The sequence below is a fragment of the Etheostoma spectabile genome, chromosome 15 (assembly GCF_008692095.1).
Source record: "Etheostoma spectabile isolate EspeVRDwgs_2016 chromosome 15, UIUC_Espe_1.0, whole genome shotgun sequence".
Classification (NCBI taxonomy): Eukaryota; Metazoa; Chordata; class Actinopteri; order Perciformes; family Percidae; genus Etheostoma; species Etheostoma spectabile.
Genome location: NC_045747.1, coordinates 12,322,267 through 12,323,089, shown reverse-complemented (window position 1 = coordinate 12,323,089; position 823 = coordinate 12,322,267).

The window sequence follows — 823 nt, the reverse complement described above, 5'->3', positions numbered from 1 at the left end:
AGAGAGAGAGAGAGAGAGGGAGGGTAGATAGATAATCATGGGAGGAAAGCGAGAGCTCTAATAGCTCTAATTACAACCCTTCCTGCCATTATTGTCTTGAGTCTTAAAAGTATCTGTAGAGGTAAATCCGTCATCGAGAGTCACTTCTAAATTGATTGAAGGGGCTTTAATAAAATAAAGGCACTAGCAATAACTTACATTATTTATATTACAATATTAGGTTAAGAAAAGGATTTCTGTCTATTCAAATGTCCTTAGGCACATAGAAAACCTCTTGAAAAAACTCTTTGCTGTATTTTATATTCATGGTTTCAAGATGACCATCCTTTCTGATGATTGATATCTTCCCCTGCCCTTTCAGGCTACACCAACACTTTTTGTTAAATATATCTCATTTTACAAGTTGTCACTTTATAGAAATCAATATAATGAGAATATTTTGACAGTTTTTATTCAAGCTGTAACCCTTCTGGCCTCTGGTAAATATCACCTCTCCCACACAGTTGTAACACATGTGATATCTAAGCAAACTCACAACAAGAATAGATTTGTAGATAATTACTCTTTGCAATTCTTTAGAAGCATCAAATCAAATGTCCAGAACATAAGCACATAATACAGGATTTTATAATGATGCTGTGTTGACACACAGCATGGCAGCTTATCATAGCCACTGCATGGCGTTCAAAAACCTGTGTTGGTCAAATTTAAATGTACTCTTGTCCCTGTTTTAATAGAGATACAGTGGGGCTCGAAAGTTTGGGCACCCCAGGTAAAAAATTTGCAATATTGTGCATGAAGAAGCCAATAAAAGATGGAAAAA